Source organism: Dipodomys merriami, unplaced genomic scaffold (assembly GCF_024711535.1).
Source record: "Dipodomys merriami isolate MVZ:Mamm:240054 unplaced genomic scaffold, mDipMer1.0.p SCAF_21, whole genome shotgun sequence".
NCBI lineage: Eukaryota > Metazoa > Chordata > Mammalia > Rodentia > Heteromyidae > Dipodomys > Dipodomys merriami.
In genome coordinates, this window is record NW_027203493.1 from 30,044,632 (window position 1) to 30,059,599 (window position 14,968).

Below are 14,968 nucleotides of genomic sequence, written 5' to 3' on the forward strand. Positions count from 1 at the left end.
TTCAAGTTACCTGGTTCCATTTTCATTTTTGTACATTCACTTTTGTGAATGTATTTGCCCACCTTTCCTCTTTCCATTTGCCTGTGTATTTTTATATTGAAGTTTAGAAATACTTTTCTTTGTTTAGTAAATTAAGGATGCATAGAATCTTTTTCAGTTAAGGCATGGAGCACATTCTCACCAGTTAGATGTAAAAATCTGTTGCTCAGGTTGGATTATCGATTTAAATGTATGAGATGTGGATATATTAATTCTTCATGTTTCTTCTTTATTCTTGACATCTCTGAATGAGGAAATATGCACTCGTTTTTTTCTTTTGAATGATGAACTCTATAGCCCCAGAATGTATTTTCTTTTAGTTGTTTGCTCTTGACTTTACCAACAGTGCAAATCCATTAATAGTGAGATTCAAAGTTGTTTTTACCTTATGTGGCAGGATCTTGACAAGTAAGATTTATTGACTTTGTGTTAGTATATATTAGAATATTATTTGCCTTAAATTTCTGGAATCTAACTTATTTCAAGATTTGAAGTATTTCCAATGTTAGACTTCTTAACACATTAAGAATTGAATTAAAACTTAAGAGTTGAATTAGAAAGAATTAGATCTATGTTAGCCTGAATATTTTCTGGTTACACTTTCCTCCTCTCTCATAGTTTACAGGACAGTGAAAGAATGGGATGTACATGTATCTTGCACAATTCCAATTAATTGTTTAAAAAATATTTATCAGCAAAATGAGGTCTGATTTTTTTTTTTTTTTTGAAAAAGTGCATAGGGAGCTGGGAAGTTGGCTCAGTGGTAGAGTGCTGAGGCCCTGGCCCTGAATTCGATTCCTCAGCACCACATAAGCAGAAGTGGCGCTGTGGCTCTAGTGGTAAAACACTAGCCTTGAGCTGAAGGGCTGAGGGACAGTGCCCAGGACCAGAGTTCAGGCCCCATGACTGGGGGAAAAAACGTGCATAGGTCCTAAAATTCTTTTAGATATACAGCATTTTTTTTTACAGTTTTATTTCATGAGCATCTTCACAAATAAGTTATAATTTATAATTTAGGAGAGGATATAATGTGAAAAGACCTTTCTTTTCAGAACTAGTATCCTGCAGCATTTGGATAGTTCACATAGTGTGTGCAGGTAGAGTTGTGTGGCATCCCAGATAAAATTATCATCTTGGATCCTAGAAACACTAGAAAGCCATGAGTAAAAAGGACATAATAACAAAAATTATTGCACTGTCTTCCCCTAGTCAAACTGTTCTACACTTCTTGCATCTGTGGAAGTGGGCCTTGTAGAATTGTTGAAAACTGGTGAACCAACCTGGTGTGAGGAAGGTCTGAGGATCATTCCCCACAAAAAGAAGGAAAGTAAAGAAGCCTAATGGGTATAATAGCCAGGATTCTTAAAGCTAGTTGGGACTTAATTATCTATCAATCAAAATTAGAAAGTGGAAATAGGCAAAAACATATTCTAGGGCCTGGAAAAGGGCTGAAATAGATATTTACCATCCATCCTAGATTGATTTCAAATGCAAATATCTAATCAATTAAGGCTATTATTTTCTCTAATGGAAAAGTTGAGCATAGTAGTTTCTACTAATGATATTGATCAAGAGCAATTTTTCAGAATCTAGTAGTTTACTAGCTGTGTTTTAAAAATGCAGAATGAATCAAACCAGGCCACTAGGCAACTTTGACCTAAATTGGAAACTCAATCTTCATTCTTTCATTTGAACACTACTCATAGCCATCTTTGCATTCTTGAAAGAATACAGTCTCTGCAACAAAAGTTTCTTTGTTTTTATGTAATTAAGTGTTCTGTATTTAGACCAAACAATAAAAATAAAATACCAAACTGCCTTCTGATGGTAGTGGTTCTGGAGAGAGGAAACCATAGATGCTTAGAGATACAAAGTGGTTCATTGTGTTAGTTACATTTATAAGGCTTGCTCTGTGTATTTGAGTTGCATCTGTCACCTCTTTAGCCCAAACCAAAGTGTGTGTAAGTGAAAGAATTTTGGATTGATTTGGGGCTTATACAGGATGCATTGTACATAGGCTCAGCATATAATGGGTACTACACTTTAGGACAACAACTGTCTCATTTCTCAAGAATTCTATGTGTAAGGAATTCTTGTTGAGCACATTTATGGAGCTATTTTATTTTAACATGCAGCAATAAGTTAAACAATTTTCACAAATGTAATTTGCCTTACTCCCTTTATCAAAAAGTCTCCCTTTTGTTTTGCCTGTATTTTAAGCCTTACTTTATTAAAAAAGCCAAAGTAGATGGAAATGTTAGATTCTTAGATGTAGAATAATAAGATAGTAGTTTTATTTGGCATCATAGTCTTAACAATATTTGCTAAAATGGATGAACCATGAGTTGATTAAAAATAGTATATTTTGTAGCCAGAATGTATATTTTTATTATTATTTATTGTAAAGGTGATGTACAGAGGGGTTACAGTTACATAAGTCAGGTATTGAGTACATTTCTTTTTGAATAGTGTCACCTCTTACTTCATTTTCTCCCAGTTTTATTTTTCCCTCCCTACCTCTCCCCCCACAAGTTGTACAGTTCATTTTCAACAGTGTCTAGTGAGTGTCACTTCTGAATTAGTTTGCCCTTTGTCCCACCATTTCTGTGCTTCCCCTTCCTCTCCCCAAATCAGATAAATACAAACGAATGTATATTTTCTTAATAAAACATAAATGCAATTGACTTAACCTTTCTCATTTTATTTTGTATCTGAATTTTCAGGTCACTTTCATGAATTCAAAGGCAGTTTATCAGTGATTTCTGGGTGCTGGGGCTGATTTTTGTGTGTAATTGTAAGTATTGTTTATTTGCCATTTTCTCATTATGTAGTGTAACAGTTACAGCTTATAAATAAATTAACTTGTTTTGTGCATGCATTTTCATTAGACATTTTGCCTTTTGGTAACTGTTTTATAAGTATTGTTAGCTTTTAATCTTTGAGGGAGGAATATAGAAAAATGCCAACTGATGAAAAAGCCTATTTGCTGCGATTTCCAGTGAAAGAACACAATGCAAGCCCCATTACAATAAACCTAGAGAATAAATTTCTTATGTTTTTGAGAGTAGGTATCAATTGTAGAAATGGGTTACCTTAAAGATTCTACTCTATATACACATGAATAATTTACCCTGATAACTTCTTACATCTTCTGGTTACCTGGACTTGAAAAGTGCTATGTGCCTGTGCTCAGAGAAAAGATGTGAGATGATACAGAATTCAAAGAGCTGTCAGTGCATGAGGAGATTATGTACTAAGGATCCAAAGACTCATTTGGTGAATGTGTAATGAATATCAAAATGGTGGTATTCCTGCTCTCTTTTTGCCATCCCTGAAATACCTTTAAATGATATTTTGGAGAACAAAGTACTCTTTCTCTGGAAACAAAGTAAATTTTAAGGAAAAAATGGAATAAAACTGGAAGAAAGATCTATTAAAAGTACTTTACATTAATTAATGTATATATTTATTATATAGAAGTAGCATAGAGTATATGCAGGCATTAAAAAGTCTCCATGTATAAGCAACCCACATTTAAGAAACTCCAACTTAAAATGTATTTATACATATGTAGTTTTTATAGATCATTGGTATTTATAGGGCTGTTTGATAACAGTAAAAGCAGTAAAAACAGGAAATTTTCTTGTTATTAGTGTACTGCTATAATGGAGCCTTAGAAAATGTACTTCTAGGAAAGTATTCTAAAAAAACTGATTTGGTAAGTTAGAGTTCACATGAGTCAGTATTTAAGCAGAAAAGCAGTGAAAATTTATTTGGCATTGGCTTTACCTTTCTTTTAGTTGGTAACATTCATTGTGACAACCATTTTGAACCAATTTTTGAGAAAATAGGTGTGCATGTTTAATATATAGTTTTGTACATTTTGTATATTTTTAATACTTCAAGAATGAATAGTTACTTTAAATGAAACAATTTATATTTTATTATCTGAAGACTTCATTCTTGCTTCAAACTCACAATTTTATAAACTGTATGATTCATTTAGATTGAATATAAGCTTTTAATTTGTATAAGACATAATGGTAAGGAATAGGAGGCAAAGAAGAGAGGAAAAAAACTGTCTTTGAAGAGCTCTTGGTGAAAACTGAATTCTAAGGAGCTCAGCTTATCCTGTTAGAAATCTAAGTCAAAGGATTTTTTTTTTTTTTTTTTTTTTTTGGTTGGTCGTGGGGCTTGAACTCTGGGCCTTGGAGCTGTCCCCCAGCTCTTCAGCTCAAGGCTAACGCTCTACTGCTTGAGCCACAGCACCACTTCCAGTTCTCTGGTGGTTTATTAGAGTCTTCCTGCCTGGACTGGCTTTGAACCATGATCCTCAGATCTCAGCCTCCTGAGTAGCAGGATTACAGGCGTGAGCCACCAGCACCAGCTAGTCAAAGGAATTTTGAGCTGTGCAAATCTTATCTTAGTTGCTTTGTCTTTTTTTTTTTTTTTTAGAAAAAAAAAAAACCAAAATCCAAAACATCCTTTCTCTTTTCCTTCTTATCATTCATTCTCTTTAGCAAGTTATTTTTTAGGATGATTAAAAGCTTTAAAGTGACTAATATAATCGCCATCATTCCACCACATGGCATTAAAACATAATTTCTTATCACTCAAAAGCATTGTTTCCTAAATTTTTTTTTTTTTTTTTGGTCCGGTCGTGGGGACTGAACTCTGGGCCTGGACACTGTCCCTCAGCTTTTTCAGCTCAAGGCTAGCGCTCTACCACCTGAGCCACAGCACCACTTCCGGCTTTTTACTTTTTGCTTATGTGGGGCTGAGGAATCGAAGCCAGGGCCTCATGTATGCAAGGCAAGCGCTCTACCACTGAGCCACCTTCCCAGCCCCTCCTAAATTCTTTAGTGAGACACACTTAGGCTAGCTTTGAATGAAGGTGATTTAATTATCTGAAAAATTTCCTGTGTTCTAACAAAGAACAATGCTAAGATTAGAAGAGCCACTGTCAACATAGTTACATATAGTTATTTATGAAGTTTACCTGAAGCAACTCAAAAATAATACTAAGTCAGATTTTGTCTGATTACTGAGACTGAAGTCATGTTAGTCCAATAAGACTAAATAAATTATTTTCTAGACGAGCATATTCCAGTTTAAGACATGGACCTTGGTCTTCTTTGAGTCAGTGATCTCAAGCTTTGTTCAGACTATCTCCTGACTGCACGACATTTGTGATAAATAGATACTATGGGATGCTATGACTAAATTAAGTGAGATGAAACTGACATGGAACCCAGAATGTTGAGTTTCTATTTCTTTCATTTATTGTGAAAATTGTTCACCACTTACACTGAATGATGAGGCAGATAAAGCAATAGAAGTACTAATCTTGTCAAACCTAAGAACAAGCCAATGGGGTCAGTGACAATGGCTTTTATAATGAACCTTAAAGTCCATGTCCTGCAACGGCTTATTTGCTATATGGTCTAAGACAGAAAGTTATACCTAATGGCCTCAGGGAAACATCTTAGTAAGGTATGCAGAAGCCAGTCTGTGAGATAAGGAAAGTGGGATATTGTTTTGCACATCCATAATGAATGGGCCACACCAAGAGTGTGTGAGAACCGATTGGAATCTAGCTACTCACATCTACCTAGGTCAAAAGAGGAACTGTGAGGGAAGTGACTTTCTCTTTAGAAACTATATCTTGTTTTAGTGAAGCTTTATTTTTCCTTCTTAAAATATAAAAACCACCTCTCTTCCTAAAGTGGCATTGTATAAGAAGACTGTTTTGAGTGTTAATAGGCAAGATTAAAATTTTGCCTTTAAAGAAAAAATAATTATGTAATTCTGACTCTCAGTTTTACCAGAGTAGTGAATAATTTATAAAACAAAACAAAACAATACAACACAACCACACAAAAAGGTAATTCAATAGATACCTTGCTTTTCTAGGTTAGCCATGCCACTTCAATAATTTGAAAATGAATCCCTTTTTACCAAAATTCTGTTTCAGTTTGGGGTCTCTAATACGAACCTCCCCAAACTGGTATTTTATTGTCTGGCACAAAAAAGTCCCAGGCTGGAAGTAATCGTAATAATAGTACCTTATGTTGTTAGACTAACATTTACATGGCTGAATTTTATAAAAACCCAGTAAAATGAATAGGAATTATGCTTGCAGAGCAGCAGGCCTCAAACCTGATTTGTTTTGTAAATTCAGTGCTTTTTCCATAACATCACGATGTCCTCTCTCAGAGCAAATTTCAGTTCTCTCTCTGTTGTTTTTATCACTATCTCAATTTTGCTTGATTGCTGTACAAATATTTTTGAAAAGTTTAAGGTGGAATAAGAGATAGTAGAGAGTTTACTACCATTTCATTTCTTCATATTCCTGGAGATTTGGTCCTCCCTAACATTTTCCTATTCTTCTGTTTCTAAATTGCCACATGTCATGCTAGTACTGAAAGTTTTTGAATCTCAGAGTTGTTTTAGGAAACAAAAAGAATCATGAATTCATGTCTTTGTGGTGATTTATAATGGAGAGAAATCTATTTCAAACTGAGCATAGCCCAGATCAAAGCTCTTTTAGTAAGAGCATCAGTGATTTTTTTTAAAGTAGGTCTAAATGCATTATCTTTAAAAATATTATTCCAGGCTAATCTTGACATAGAGCAGGTAAATAAAAAAGATGAGCTGTGAAAATCCACAAATAGGTCTTGAATGCCATTTTCCATGACAACGGGAGCTGCCCAAAGAAAGCATTAATGCTGGGAATGTAAGGAATTTAAAATTGTGCCTTCTCAGTTTTACAGTTGTGTGCTCATGTTAATTAGAGATATACTGACATTTGAAGTACCTACATTAATACACACAGTTACTATACATTTGTGAACTGTGGCCAGAAATCTACTTTAATTGAAAGGAGTTTGCTAATCTGAATGTGTATATCCATTACATTTAAGCTTTTAAGTTTTATATACTAGTGCTCTTAGATACTTGTTCTTTATTCTCTCTCTACATTCTGTTTTTAATTTATATGTGAAAGGACAGCCTAGCCCATTTTAATCTCCTAGTGGTGTTTTGAAGTAGTAATATTGATGGGATTTTCAGGGAAAAAATGTTTTTAATAGTGTCCTTTATTTGCTGTAGTTTTGAATCTCTTTTCCATCTCTTACTTTCTAAATTGTTGGTTTTTCTTTCAAACCTTTAAAATGGCCTGCTAGTGAAAGGAGGTGGGATCTAGGTTTATGGAATTTGTTTTACTGCCTATATTTAAGCCCCCCAAAGCTACTCTTTATAGTTTTACCCAGAAAGGCCTAGAGACCTCTTGATGAGATAAGCAGTGAAAGCACATTCTGGTTTTTCCAGTAGAGCTGAGTTTTATCTCTCTGTGTTATGTCAAAACGTGTTTTAATTTTTGGTTTGTAAATATATTTGCATACTTGATGCCTTCTAGAGGTCATTTTCAGCTCTAGAGTTTTGTTCTGTCTGTATTACACCAAAAGAAAGACCTTACCACTATTTTTTGCAAGCCTGTATTTCTTAAGAATCTGCCTGTCAAGATTTTTTTTTTTTTTTAACCTAATTGTTTTGTGCTGGTTGTCAAATGAAACTCCCTACTTACTATTTGGACTAATCCCTGAGTATTACACAAGACCAGATAGAAGAAGATTCTTTCTGCAGCACCAGAACAAACTGCTCTAAAAATTTAGTAATACTCAGGATTTGTTTCATTAAACCATTTTATTGGCATAATTAAGCCACTGAGACCTGGGACTATTAAAACTTACTTAGTATTATTATTATTATGGATGATTTTACTCTTTATTGCTTTTTTCCCCTCACTGTACCAAGTTTCTCTGTTACTTATTCTTTCATGTTGCTTACTACATATTGTGCCATCACAGCACATTTGGTAATTTCAAGTTAATTGCTCAATTATCAGTGATAGTCATGAAGCACTTGAAACATGCGCAGTGGAAGGTTTTTCAAAATTTCAAAATAAGTTGATGTGTCATAATCTTAAATGTGAAACATGCCAATATCTGCAGGCATAAAAATACACAGCCTGAGCTAGGCATTTCAGGGAAGGCAAGAACCTACTCTTAAAATCAGGGCTTTTGTCTGGTACTGAAGTGTTTCATTTTCACTAATTTCAAAGAACATGTCTAAATTTGATCTTGGTTTACTCTCAACTTTGAAAATTTGGTCATGATTTGTAAGAGAAAAAAGAAGTAAAACTATTGATTTTGTTTGAGTGCTTTGCTAGATAGTCATATATTCACTCCAACATGGAATTTGGTACAAGGTGGGTCCATGTTGGATGCCAACCAAAAAAGTTGAGTTATTAAAGACATAAAACCATTTCTTGATGTTTATTCTCAGTAAGATAAGCTTATAATCAGATAGTGCTTTATAGTGAAGGTTGTATATTGATGATTTGTTAATATTGAAAAACATCTGAAGAACCAGGACACTTTGAGAACTTATTTTGAACCCCACGTCATAATAATCTCTGCTACCTCAAGATAACTTACACATTATGACAAAATAATTACTGTAGCTCTTTTGGCAACTAGGCAAACTATCATGAAAAATTTTTGCATTAGTATTCATTTACTGTTTTTGCTAATGTAGTGCTAGTGCTCCCCCTCTTTAGATACTATTATGGTTCTTTCACATTTTTATATTACTGTAGTAAAGTTGAATTTACTGTCTACATTTGAAGGTGGGATAGAGCTGTACAAGGGTCAACATTAAAGTGATTCAATGCCCATTGGAGAAAAATTCTTCTTAACTTGGCATTGGAAACAATGTGGGACTTGGGGGCAGTTTTCTAAGAGTTTCTAATAAATTTGAATATTTCCCCTAAAAGCTGCTCTTTGAACTTGTTTTTTTTTTTAAATTTAATTTAATTTTATTTGTGAACATACTGTACAGAGGAGTTACAATTACGTGGGCAGGATAATGCGTACATTTCTTACCAAGCATTGCAGCCTCCTCCTTTGTTTACCCTTCCCAGCCTCCCCCCTCCCCCCCAATCCCAATCCTTCTCCTTCCCCCCATTCCCTCCCCCACCCCCCTCACCCCCCCTCACCCCCCCATCCCCCCCCACCCCCCACCCCGCACCGACGTTGTAAAGCTAGTTTTGGACATGACAACTTGTACTTCTCATTGTTGCAACAGGTCCACCTGTATCCTTAAACAACTGGTTTTTCTCCATCTCCTCCACAAGTTATACTGACATCAAATATAGTGAAAGCAGGGGTTATACTGTGGGGGAGGGATATACAAAGCAACAAAGAGATAATCTTATAAATGCGTTAGAAACACATGCATGAAAGAAAAAAACATTAAAATACATATCTGAGGGTTCATTTTTTGAACTTGTTTTTAACTAAGAAGATAGGCCTGATATTTTTATAGTGTTCTTAAATAACTTTCCTCCTAATATTGAAGGGATTAAATACAGATAGAGAAGGGGAAACAAAGCTGTTATTTGAGCTGAGTAGTGCTCTCAAATATATAAAGCAGTACCAACAATGCACCAATTGTGCAGAGCTACCCATTATTTTATAACAGATCTGTAAGGTATGAAATATAATCTTTCTATAATTCAGGCAAATGTAAAGTTATAGATTACTGCAAATATTTTTGTAACTATTCAGTTTATAAAAATTGTTTGAATATCAATAAAATTAATTTTATATCTTGCCTATAAAAATTGTTCAAATATCAATAAAATTTATTTTATATCTTGCCTCTACATATCACATTCAACACATAGCTTTTTTTTTTTTTTTGGTCAGTCGTGGGGCTTGAACTCTGGTCCTGGGCACTGTCCCTCACCTCTTCAGCTCAAGGCTAGCACTCTACCACTTGAGACACAGTGCCACATCTGGTTTTCTGGTGGTTTATTGGAGATAAGAGTCTCACAGATTTTCCTGCCCGAGTTGGCTTTGAACCATGATCGTCAGATCTCAGGCTCCTTAGTAGCTATGATTACAGGTGTAAGCCACCTGTGCCCAGCTCAACACATAGCTTTATATGTGTTAGAAGTATATATTTTACATTATTTTAGAATTTTAGTATCAATATTTCACCAAAATTTTGCCAGTTCCAAAGTATCAAAATGTGAGTTAAATTATTACCAGTAAATATAAAATATTTCAATATCTTTATATATATACACATTACTTAAATATTTCTTGCTGGAAGTTTCCACAAAATGCAAGCAATTATATCAAAAAAGATTAATTTACAAGGTTGTTGAGACTCTATTTTTTTTTCATCCTGAGGGAATATTACAATTATCTTGTGCTCAGTTATCTTCAGAAACACAGATATTATATCTTGTTTTTAAAAAAATTTCTGTTCATCAAATATGTGTCTAGTATATTTCTTGTCTTCACTCTCTGGGATAAAACCCTAATTTAGGAATTTGTGCTGCTAACTTGAGTTTTGGTGTTATAGAATTATTGTTGCATATTTGTTGAGGTTGATATTTTACTGGAGAAGTGTGTGTTAGTTAGACACTTTCTAGTTTATTTATTTATTTTTTTACAAATGAGGCTGCTATGAGCATTTATCTTTGCATGGATGTATACCTTAATTTCTTGGAGAATAAGATGAAATAGAATGGCTTGGTTAGATAACTTTGTAAGAGCTACTGAAGTTTTCTAAAGTGACTGTACAATTTTACATTTCTACTGGCAAAATATGAGCATTCCAATTCCTCCACATCTTTATCAATACTTGTTATATTTAGTTTTCAATTTTGGCCACTTTAATGGTGTGTAACATTATTTCATTGTCATCCATTTACAAACTACTCTCTTAAAATACTTTTAAAATATTTTGCTGTCTTTTTTTAACTGTATTAATCTTTAAAAAATTGAGTTGTAATTTTTTATACATTCTAGATAAAAGTTCATTTGTTTGACACATGTTTTGCAAATATTTTCTACTAGTTTGTAATTTTCCTTTTAATTTCATTAAGTGTTCTCTGATACAAATAATTTTTAAAAATCTTTCTGAACTTAATTTACTGTTTTTTCTTTTGTATTCGAGCCTTTCTATATACAATTGATAACTTCATAAGAGCAGGTTCACCTACATTTGCTCCAGTCACTCTTTTGGAAGTTTTATAATTTTCATTTCTAACTTTCAAGTTGACTTTTGTTTGCAGAATGAGATAGGTTTTTAGGTGTGTATTTTTTCTTATGGCTAGTCAGTTGTTCTAGCACTAGTTGTTCCTCCATTGATTTGTCTTACCATTTTTGTTAATAAATCATTTAATCATGTATGTGTAAGTTTATTTTTATTATTAATAATTCTTCTACTTTCACTACTTTATTACTGTATCTTCAAACATTGGGAAATATGTTCTCTTCCCCTTTCTGAAAGAGTTTATATGCGATTGGTGTATTTTAATTCTTCTTTCTGATTTTTATTTTTAATTAGTATATGTTAATAATATGAGAATATTTCATTGTCGTGATTCTATACATGTTTATGGTATGCTCTGAACAAGTCACTTCCTAAATTTATATTCCCATATTTTCTCTCATTCTCTAACGTTTTCAAATGGTGTGGTATATTTTGTTATGTTTTATGTGTGTGTGTGTGTGTGTGGTCCTTCACCTGTCAATGTTCATTTCTTTAAAGGTTTGAAAGATTTTTTTTTTTTTTTTTACCAATGAGGCCATATAGGCTTGGTGTTTCATTTGAGAGAAATTTTGAATAGTAAGTTGAATTTCTGTAGTAGTTATATTTTGGTTGTTTATTTCATTTATGTTGTATATTTTTGGCTCATTTTATCTAAGTTGTTAAGTTGATTGGCATGGACTTGCTTATAATATATACTTATGTTTTAAATATATATAGACTTCTTTGACGTATTCCTATTTTTCTTTGCCCTCCCCATACCCTCTCCTCCCTTCCCCAGCCCTCCTCTCCCCTCCCCTCCCCTTCCCTTTCCTTCCTTTTTTTCTTTCCCAGTCCTGAGGCTTGAACTCAGGACCTGGGCACTATCCCTGAGCTTCTTTTGCTCAAGGGTAGCAAGCACTGTACTACTTGAGCCACAGCTTCGCATCTGGATTTTTCTGTTTATGTAGTTCTGAGGAATTGAATCCAGGGCTTCGTGCGTGCTGGGCAAGCACGCTACCATTAAGCCACATTCCCTAGCCCTCCTATTTTTTCTTTTTATTGTCTCACTATTTTGTGATTTCCCTTCCCTTCAGATAATCATAAATACAAGACACAGGGTACCAAAATAAAAAACAGTGACAACAGAGAATAAATCAAAGGAAAAAAATGAAAGAAAAAATAAATAAATTCACCGTACATTAACAAACACCTCCCCCCCAAATTTTGATTAGCATCAGTTTATACGGTCATATGTACATTACTATGAGCTATTGTGATCCTCTGCTAGGACTATCCTAGATATATACTAAGTATTACAAATGAGGGAAACCACTGTAGCCTATGTTTCTTTGGGTCTGGCTTCATTTAATATGAATTGTGAAAATACTGTACAGAGGGTTACAATTACATGGGCAAGAAAATGAGTACATTTCTTATCAAGCATTGTAGGCTCCTCCTTTGTTTCCTCTTCCCATCCCTTCCCATCCTCTCTTCCACCCTCATTTAATATGATTATTTCTAAGTCTTTCCATTTCTTTAAGAATGGGGCAGTGTCATTCTTTCTGATGGAGGCATATAATTAATATATATATATAGCTATATATATATATATATATATATATATACATTTTCTTGATCCATTCATCTACTGATGGGCATCTGGGTTGGTTCTATACTTCTCTGCAGAGGAATTGTTGGTTGGGAAGGAAAGAGAGGTGATTTGGGAGTATGAAAACATTTGAGAAAAATGGAGGCAGAAAGTGAAATATGATTTGGGAAGAACCAGAAAGCAGATTGATAGCTAAATGTATTTGGTTGACTTGGATAATAAACAGTGATGATAATGTTGAAGTTAATAATGATAATAAAGTTCTTAAGGAGAAACACTGTAGAGAAATATAAAATGGATGAAGGTAAGTCTACATTGTAATGTATCAGTAAGACAATTTTATAATACCTTCTGTACAATGACATAATGTAAATGGTAACACTGGTAATGTGAATGTATAGTGTATAAATCAGTGTAACTTGAACTATTGCCATAGACAATTTTATATAAAAGGCTTAACCGGGCGCTGGTGGCTCACGCCTGTAATCCTAGCTACTCAGGAGGCTGAGATCTGAGGATCGCAGCTCAAAGCCAGCACGGGCAGGAAAGTCTGTGAAACTCTTATCTCCAATAAACAACCAGAAAACCAGAAGTGGTGCTGTAGCTCAAGTGGTAGAGCACTAGCCTTGAGCTGAAGAGCTGAGGGACAGCGCCCAGGCCCAGAGTTCAAGCCCCACGACCGACCAAAAAAAAAAAAAAAAAAAGGCTTAGGAAATGTTCTTTTTGTATAGGTGAACCTTGGCAGAAAGTAGAGAAGCACAAACACTAACTTATTGTAGACTTTAAACAAGTGTACTTTAGCAGAAATAATGAGTAAACCTTGGAGTTAGGTATATTAGGACATCACTCTCATTTCTGGTCCTGGTGTGTCTTTGCACTATCACATCTCAGTCTCAGTTCCCTTTGTCTAGATGTGCTTATTGGGAAAATGATATAGGATGCAAAGAGAATATTTATTCTGTATTTGGTACATAGTAGGTTCAATAGCAATTAGTTTCTTCTTTTAGTCATAATTTACCTTCTGATGAGAAAAGGAAAATGTTTCTAGGATTATGATTTTCTTACTGCCTTGTAAAGATCCCAGGTATAATATAGACAAATTAACTGGAATTCCATTTCCTATTTCCATGGTAAATTAAGATTGCATTTCATTTTTTGTGGTCCAAAATTAAGATCTAAGTAAATTACATACCTGAATTTCTCATGCATTAGATTTAATTTGTGTTTAAGACTATTGCGATTATTGACTAAACTTACACACAAATTAAGTCATCTTTACTACCACAGTTCAATATTTGTCAGGAATGAGTGTCTTATTAGGAGACACATCTATTAAATAGAAGATAGAAAAGAATACTCAAAATCCTAAATTTTCCCGTTAAAGGCCATTTTCACTCATGTCATCTATGTATTATATAAACAAAATAAATTTTTATTGTGATTTTTGACGTTGATATGAGACACAAAGTAGTGTTAAGAAACCTTTAATGTCAGCAGGGTGCTGATAGTTCATGATAGTAATACTGTCTACTCGGGAGGCTGAGATCTGAGGATAGACTTTTGAAACCAGCTTGGACAGAAATGTCCATGAGACTCTTACTTTCCAATAATTACCAAAGCCAAAAGTGGAGCTGTGGCTCCAGTGGTAGAGTGCTAGGCTTGAGCAACAAAATAAAACAAAACTCAGGGAAAGGGCCCTACCTCTGAGTTCAAGCCCTAGGACCAACACAATTGATAATAAGAAATAGTAATTTCATAATCTCCAACCAGTTCATAAGAGACAACTGTTGATGTATATTTACCACAAAACTCTTTGACATATGTAAGACTTTACAGATGGTTTTAGCATCTGTAGATGTTTAGAAAACAGAATGATCTCTTATTTTGTCACTTTAGGAATGATTTGGGACTTTTTTCAGAAGTTTACTGAAATTAACTAAAGTTAATAGTCCTGACAAACAAATTTGTTTGCTAAGTTTAAGAGAATTAAAGAATTTTTGTAATAATAAAATAAAGACAGGAAAATCTATAATACTTTTTTCTTTCTTTTTTTTTTTTTTGGTATGTGTTTTATTGTAAAAATAGCGTACAGCAGTGTTACAGTTTCATGAGCAAGGTAATGAGTACATTTCTTATCAAGCATTGTTGCCTCTTCCTTTGTTATTCCCCACCATCACTTCCCTCCCCACCTCCCCAATTCCCTTCTCTCCC

The 14,968-nt window shown here is 34.0% G+C and overlaps 1 protein-coding gene across 9 annotated transcripts in view; it reads left to right on the forward strand.

Moving 5' to 3' along the window:
* The window catches only part of Sox6 (SRY-box transcription factor 6), a 605,718-nt gene that overhangs the window by 150,244 nt on the left and 440,506 nt on the right, over positions 1-14,968 (forward strand). For all 9 annotated transcript variants that reach the window (XM_070032825.1, XM_070032840.1, XM_070032826.1 and 6 more), the window contains one exon: positions 2,763-2,833. The gene's annotated coding sequence lies outside the window, so the exon portion shown is untranslated. The remainder of the gene's footprint in view (positions 1-2,762; positions 2,834-14,968) is intronic.